Raw genomic sequence first — 8,482 nt, forward strand, 5'->3', positions numbered from 1 at the left:
CGGGTGGTGGGTCCACGGGACGATGGAGGAGGAGATGGTGCTTCCACGTTGCTTATTCGGGCTGGGCCCGGCCGGGCTCCGTGGTAAGCCCGGCCACCAGGCGCTCGCATGCGGGCCCTCCGTCTGGGCCTGGCTCCAGACGAGGGCCCCGGGCTTCCTCCGGGCCGGGTCTCTCTTCCTTATTGGTGTTCTGTCATCAGGGTTTTTTCCTGTAACCGCAGGTAGGGGGGCTAGGGGGTACTACCACTTGCCCAAGGTGGACCCCCAGACTAGTGGAGGGAAGGAGGCGTCTTACTTCTCCATTCTAGTTTTGCAACTAGCCACTGCCGCATATTCGAAATTTGTTAATCAATTTCCAAAGCATTTAGCCTATTTCCATTTGTAAATCAATTTCCGAAGCATGCATTTACAATTAGGCCTAACACTTGTCAGTAGACTGTGTAGATAAATGACAAAATAAATGGGACACGCATAGGCCTATTGTTTTTTTTGCCCAATAAACGCAATTTCGCTTCCAATCCATGTTGAGGTATTTATGATTCCGTGCGTAATAATTCTGAAACAGATTTAGGTTCATAACGTCTTTCAGAAGTCTGCTTATTAATTCCTTTTGTCAATTATGTTTTTTTTATCACCAGTGAATCAAAGGTTAGCCTACTATTTGAAATGTAAGGGTTTTCACATGCCTAATGTAGCCTATGGCACCGGCAGGTAGGCCTACAACACTTTGTGAGTCCATTGACAGAGGAAGACTATGCAAGAAGATCTAGTGGGGTCATCCCTATATTCCCCGGGTCCTATGTTCCCCGCGAAACGCGAAAGATAAACGTGATTAAGCCATCATATGATTTCATGCCAAAAGGGGCAGATTATGCGCCAATTTTAGAAAGGTTGCATTTTCACCGCAATAATCGCAGAATTCCATGCAAAATATGGAACATGGATCAGATGTAGCCTAGGTTGTAGGTTGTTGTTCATTGTTATGATAATGTTAGGTTGTCTTCCAGGCTTACCAGCTAACTATCAGGCTAGTGTGCTAACCAAGATATAAACCCTTTCTTTGTTAACTAGCTATATTTTACTTTATAAGGACCAGCTGTGCAATTTGGCGACGATTGGTATGATTAGATCAGAGGGCATGGAAGGAGTTTTGGAGCACGGTTGCAGTGATTGGATGGGAGGATTAGGGGCAGGATGGGCTTTCATTATTAATTCCAATGGTAGACTGATAAACCGTCAATGAAATGTGTAAATAGTTGAAATTCGTGTTGAAATTAAGTCCCCTCTTTTCCATTGTAACTATAGCAGAGGCCGTTATTCACATATCAATTGACCATGTGTTTGCTTTCTTCACTGACAGGGAGAAAGGGAGAGAGAGAGAAAGAGGGAAAAAGAGAGGGAGACAATGAAAAGATTTCATCAAACAAAGCTCAGCTTTGGAAAGCAAACTGTTGAGGACAAGATAAAAAGAAATAGAGGTGATGATGGTGGTACACTGCCCACTCACTTAACAGATGGGACACGCACAGTGACATGATCAATTGTATGTCTGTGTATATATATATATATATATATATTATGCATTATTATGTTCTGTTAAAAGTCTGTCTTGACAGGAGACCAACATGGACAAGAAAGTGGAAGAGCCCAGAGTGGAAGAGAGGTGACAGGAGGAGAGGTGAGAGGAGGAGACCAACATGGACATCAGAGTGGAGTTGGCCAGGCTGGGACAGAGGTGACAGGAGGAGAGGACATATAGATGAGAGGTGAGATACCTGATGTTAGCCGAAGAGACACTACATTAATTAGATCCTGGCAAGTTAAAAAATATGGATGTGTGGATGGATCGATGTGTGGATGTGTGTTTATAGCTTATGTTTATGTACTGTTAATTTGTGCACAGGAGATGAACATGGACACCACAGTGGAGGAGAGGTGACAGGAGGAGACCAACATGGACATCAGAGTGGAGGAGGGCAGGCTGGGAGAGAGATTTGTACTACAGCATAACTAATTGGAGGTCTGATCTTTCATCAGAGATGTTTATTGGTCATATGTACTATAAGATACAGGTACCATGTACAATGAAACGGTGCCTGAGGAGTCTCTCACACTATGTATTTTAGTTTGAATGGGCTTGTTTTTTGTAACTTCTACTTGATAGCAGAATTATACATGGAGATTTAAGAAAGTGTCAGGTTTTTGAAAAAAAGAAACAAAGAAATGGTATAAAACAATAATGCGCCGTGAGATTGAACATGTGACTATGTAATATTAACAAGTATGTCAGCAACCAGTAGCAAAATGCCTGACAGTACCTTGAAGTACACTTCAGCCCATCTCTCCATCAACACAAATCAACATTTAACAGGCATCTATAACAACCCTAAATGGTTTTCTAACGACTCAGCCGAGCAATTGAGGCAAAGGCCTAGTGGAAATGGGAAATAAAGCTTTCAATTTAATCAATGTCCTAACACTTGAAAACATATTTTACAGTGATATTGATTCTCTGGAATAGAAATTCAGAAGAATATACAGTAATCCGACTGGCATATGAACAACACTGGAATGATATGTATAACGTTAGCTCATTGAGACTTGAATTATGAAATAGAGAGAAAACAGGACTTGCAGTCTGAAAGGGGCTCTGCAAGTCTCAGTGGAAGCTAACGACAACTGAATGCCCAATACACTCCGAATCATCACATTTCTGAACTAATACCTACTATATGGGACTGTAGTTTGTAAGTTGATGCTAGACGTTTGCCCACTGAGAAAGAAATGAACGGTCTATAATTTAATGGTAGGTTTATTTTAACAGTGAGAGACAGAATATTCACACAAAAAATCCTGAAAATCACATATAAAAGATATGAATTGATTTGCATCTGATTGAGTGAAATAAATATTGGATCCCCTATCAAACAGCAAGAATTTTACCGCTCACTTACTGGTTAGAATAGTCCTCTCGCTTTAAGAAAGTACTTCTAATCTCAACTCGTTACCTGTATAAAAGACATATGTCCACAAAATCAATCAGTCAGATCCCAAACTCTCCACCGTGGGCAAGACCAAAGAGCTGTCTAAGGACGTCGGGGACAAAATTGTAGACCTGCACAAGGCTGGGATGGACTACAAGACCATCGGCAAGCAGCTGGGTGAGAAGGAGACAACTGTTGGTGAGATCGAGGGGTCATGTAACGTGAAATCTTGGGCGACAACCTCCTTCCCTTAGCAAGGACACTGAAAATGGGTCGTGAATGGGTCTTCCAGCACGAAAATGACCCAACACCTACGGCCAAGGCAACAAAGTAGTGGCTCAAGAAGAAGCATATTAAGGTCACGGAGTGGCCTAGCCAGTCTCCGGATGTGAATCCAATAGAAAATATGTGGAGGGAGCTGAAGATTCGAGTTGCCAAGCGACAGCCTCGAAACCTTAAGAGGATGGTAAATGGTAAATGGACTGCACTTATATATAGCACTTTCATCCAAAGCGCTTTACAATGGCTTCTCATTCACCCATTTGCACACACATTCACACACCAATGGTGGCAGCTGCCATGCAAGGTGCTAGCCTGCTCATTGGGAGCAGTTTGGGGTTCAGTGTCCCAATTGAGCAAGTCATGTTTTGCTAGGGGATCAAATATTATTTCAAACTTAATCACACAATCAAATGCAAATCAATTCATATATTCTATATAATGTGATTTTCAGGATTTTTTTTGTGATATTCTGTCTCACTGTTAAAATAAACCTACCATTAAAATATGTCTGTCTGTCTGTCTATCTATCTATCTATCTATCTATCTATCTATCTATCTATCTATCTATCTATCTATCTATCTATCTATCTACCTATTTATCTTCTTGCAGTTTTGTCCGTCTAACAATTGCATTTTATGTTAGAACTACCAGAGGGGCGGAATGTTCCATGGTGGTTTGAGTTATTTTGTGCTTCTTGTCTAATTAGTTTGCTTCTATGGGACAAGGAATATGCTATAGCCCTCAGTTAAGTCACACTCAAAATGCAGTACTATGATACAGTAAGACTGGGGGCTCATAAGACTTTCTCTAGAGTTTTAAATGAGACGCTTCCCTTCCCCAAAAAATTAATCCTTTCTTGAAGAAACAAATCCTGGATGAAATTCACCCCTCTAGTACTTTCTGCACTATCTGGTCATCACTGACGCATAGAATAGAATAGAATACAGGAAGGTTCTCCTGTTACAGCGACGTGGAGCGGGGGAGGTGCTGTAGAGGGGTTCAAGCTGGGCTTTAAGCAAACATGTTCAAAACCTACAGCTCCAAGATCTACAATAGTTCAGATTTTTGGGTAAATAGGTGTAGAACAGCAACTGGTGTTCCTTTCAACTACATTTCAATCAATCAAAAACACTGACATACAGTATGTGAAGCTATTTTTGTCATTGAACTCAATGGTGAATCAGGTCATTAAGAACTAGCACAAAGAGTACAGAGGTGCCAAGTACATTAACTTAAAAAACAAAAAACAAACGGATGATGATTGGAATCCACTTTTTTTTCCCGAAAAGTCTCCTAACTTGTGACTTATTTACATCAATGTTTTGATTATGCTTGAATTTGAGTGAAAACAAACCACACAGCTTGACTTCTGACCAAACACATGCACCTGCCCTCCTTTAGCTTAGCCAAAGGCTAAATAAACCCCACATCAAGCCAATTCTGAATGGAATTAAAAATAAAAACAAATCAGTACTGTATACTGAACAAACATGTTATTCCTGCTCATTTACAAATCAGTATTCTGTACAAACATGTAATTACTGCTCATTTTGCTCAAGCCGTGATGCTAATCAGACATGTTAATCAGTTGAAACATTGCTTTTCTATAGCAGAATGTACTGTAATTGTTTGACTTCAATAGAAAAGGGTGGCTATAGGTGTCCCTGATTATTCTGTATGTCCAAACTCGTATACTGTATGTTCCTGTCAGATCCGAGATTCAATGGTTACTAGCTCACTCATTTCCTCATTATTGAGGTTAAATCTATTGCCAGTTTCATATGGTATCCATTGCTCAAGCGATTACTCATGAAATACTGTCATGAAATACTGTATGTTTCCACCATGCTGGTCTTTGAGGATCAAAGTAAACCAGAGGCTGCATCTGTGGCTGAAATAGACTGGGTCTGGGTCTACTCCTGTGGTTCGCACCAGGCTGGCTTTATTCATTCAGTCTCACAAACACGATGTGTGTGTGTGTGTGTGTGTGTGAGAGAGAGAGAGAGAGAGAGAGAGAGAGAGAGCGAGAGAGAGCCTATGTACGGCTCAAGCCCATGTGATTATCCCTGCCTTCCCCTCTGATAGATGCTCCACCTCACCACCAAAGTACACAGGCGGGCATGTGGGCCCCTCCCAAAGTAATAGCCTCTGAGCATGAAAGCAAAACAAACAATAAAATCCCTTAAATGGCAAGTCCCAAAACCAACCTTAAACAAAGGGGGCCTGATCTACTAAATAATGAGTTTAAGAGCTCAATTAGAATTTGGCTGGTAACCAAAAAAGAGGTGTAGTTTGATATTATACCTTAATCTTATTCTGATGTTATTCCTGTTCATCTTCGAGTGATCACGTCCTGGATTGGGACCCAGGAAGGCGCAAGGTGGACATCTCGCGGTATAAACACCTTAACAAGTGAAAGAGAAGTAGCTGGTGCAGCGTTGAAGACCTACGATGGTAAATAAGGTTTATGTGGCTGAGGGAATGCGTCCTCTCATCTGTCGCCACAGTAACCGTGATGGTAGTTGATCCCTCGGGGAGAACGGGGCGACTCTGCTTTCCAGTCCACGTTGCAAAGCCATGCTCATGATTATGATTGTGAGACAATGCTTTGTTAAATGAACATCTCCAAACCATTGATGGGCAATTAGATCATGACAAAGACTCCTTTTTAACTCGATGTTACATGGGCCATTGGCCCAAGCTCAGGGTTTTAAGACTTGTTCACTGGGTGCAAACCACCTGAACTAAGCTATCTTGGAGCTGGAGGGAATCGAGCTGATACTTAAAGTTATCCACCATGCCAGTAGAAAGACGATAGGTAGCCAGCTAACCATCTCCGTTCGCCTGCCTGGTATAATTGACCACGACCCAAAGACTTAACAATTCATGTGGAGAAGATATGAATTATGAAGTATTTAAGTGTCTTTCAGAACACATTGATTTCTTTCAATGTGGGGTAATGGTTATGCTAAATATTAATTATTTATGCTCTGTACAGTACTGTATTTTTCAATAAACACTGTGTGTAAGTAATGTACTGTATATATACAGTACCTACCCCTTTCAGAAAATGTAGGGAAGCAAGTTTACTTACACCACAGTGTTGCAAAGTTTCCTTCACAGCAACCCGGTTCAGGATGCACATTGACTGTCAAATCAATGGAAGAGTTATGGTTGCTAACAGCACTACTCCCTGGGGCGGAACTTGAACGCTGCTGGTTTCCCTGTTGATCTCCCCGTGTTTGACAGGTCCTGTTTCTCTCTCTAACTTGCTCAAAGGATTGGACCCAACAGCCTCATTTGAGCCATTTCTTCAGGGGGATGTGAATCGAGTCACTGCAATTGCTTGGACAGGAGTCACGGTGTCGTGGTTTCCGCCGCTCATCCAGGCTGATTCCTAAGTGCAACAAGGCTCTAATACCAAGTCCCATTCAATCCCACCCACAAAAACATCCATTAAAAACTGGGTCTTCCTTTGGAACTCATTTATTTCTTTCAAAGTAATGAATGCTACAGGATCACGCTGTGCTAATGTACAATAAGTAACCTTCAGTACGTCTCTGTAAATATCCATTGTGATGTCTATCTGACATGGTTGGATATAATGTATTGTATAACTAGGAATGGCTGCTTGCTCATGTTAGGCAGATAATTAAGCAATTGCATCATTTTGCTATTTACTTTTCAAAATGTTGATGTTTACCATTTCTAATTTGTATTTGTATGTAGCATGCAAGCAATATGTAGAGTATCTGGTGAGTTATATTTTATCCAGAGAGCATCATTTGGGGGAGACTGTTGTTTCTCTACATTTCATCATACACTACCACCAGGGCTGTACTGGTGTCTTAAGCTATGAACATCGATTGACACCATCATTCAAACTCCCAAAAGACAAAGAAGGCCTCAAACAAGTCCATACACTCAGACCCCCTTTTTGGAGATATTGGCTTCTCTGATGTCGAGGGCAAAGGGCCCTTCATTTTGGAATCTCATAAAAAGTACAGAACAGAGAACAAGACTCAAATGCCACGATGTGGCATACTGAGACTGTTATCTGATGCACTCTAGACAGTAGCAATGCTCCAGATGATAATGACTCATGCTCAGTGATCTTTTAGTTTTAATATGAGCCTAGCTACTGTAGTATGCTCAGTTAGCAACATTGAATAGTGCTTTCATGATTGACAGTAGCATCGCTTGCTCATACAGTTGCATGAATGTAATATGGGAATCTTTTGGCTCTGAGTGTGAGTCATCTATGTATTCAATACAAATGTGCTGAATGACACAGATGGAATAATCATTCTAAATGCTGTGATTATCATCACACTAGTGATTTGCATACCTGCACATTTCATGTCTTTTAGCTAATTCCTGCCATCAGTGTTGATTCAGCTCTGTCTTACAAGGACAAAACTGTGTAGGACCTGATACACCTGCGTGCTTGTAGCCTCATGGTACGCCATAAATCACTGTAATGATTCCTCTGAGATAACGAGCCAGGACATTGATAAATTATTAATTGTTGGTGATAAAGGGTAGGTAATGAAAAGAAGAAATCTATTCATACCATCCATTAGTTTTTTGGTTGAAGAACATAAAACAAGCAAGCTGTTTTGTGCTTGTTCCTAGCCTCTAGCCATGTTGTAATGAAAGTCTTGACATTCGAAATATATTGTGCAAAATAATCGTGCCGAAAAAAATGTATGAGGTAATACATGAGAATACTGGATATAGAGACGTTGAATAGGACATAGAGAGATGTTGAATTTTATATCAGTGTGGACTTTTATCGAAATCAATGTGATATTGTCTTTCTTGGAAATCTTTTGGAAATTAAAGTTGGGTCAATATGTGGACATTTTGTTGTCAATACCTCAACTATTCCCATGTATACCTCAGTTAAAATAGTTTATTGAAACTAAGAACACGCCCTTTGATAGTGTTTTTCAATACGGAATTCCAAGAATGATACTAAAGTCTGTAGTGATTCAGTTATACTCGTTGTCCTCGACTCCACATCTTGCCTGTTTTGTTCAAAGTTTCAATTCAATTCAAGATTTTAAAGACTGAGATTTGTCAAGCATATTAACTTATGTTTTATACATTCACCAAACACATGCAAGCATGCTCATGCATTCATTACTGGTGTAATGCAGGCCTGACACACTCTAGGCATTCTTCAAGAAAAGGCTACATAATAAATCATGGA

Source organism: Borostomias antarcticus (genome assembly GCF_949987555.1).
Source record: "Borostomias antarcticus genome assembly, chromosome: 14".
In the NCBI taxonomy this organism is placed as follows: domain Eukaryota; kingdom Metazoa; phylum Chordata; class Actinopteri; order Stomiiformes; family Stomiidae; genus Borostomias; species Borostomias antarcticus.